We start from the raw sequence: 234 nt of genomic DNA on the forward strand, positions 1-234 counted from the left end.
TGTGAGACGGTGTGTGACGGGCGACGGCAGGTTCTGCTGCTGCTCCCTTCCTCCGCTGGAAGCGTGCCCCTGCTTTTGAACTGCATGGAGAATTAAAGCGGCGCTTGGGCGTTTAACAGTAATCCTTAGCATGCTGAAACCCATGGGGTGTGATTCGGGATACCGGGAGAGGAGCCAGCAGTGTGCCCAGGTGGTCAAGAAGGCCAGCAGAATCTTGGCTTTTCGCAGCCCTGG

Source organism: Buceros rhinoceros, unplaced genomic scaffold (assembly GCF_000710305.1).
Source record: "Buceros rhinoceros silvestris isolate BGI_N320 unplaced genomic scaffold, ASM71030v1 scaffold32974, whole genome shotgun sequence".
NCBI lineage: Eukaryota > Metazoa > Chordata > Aves > Bucerotiformes > Bucerotidae > Buceros > Buceros rhinoceros.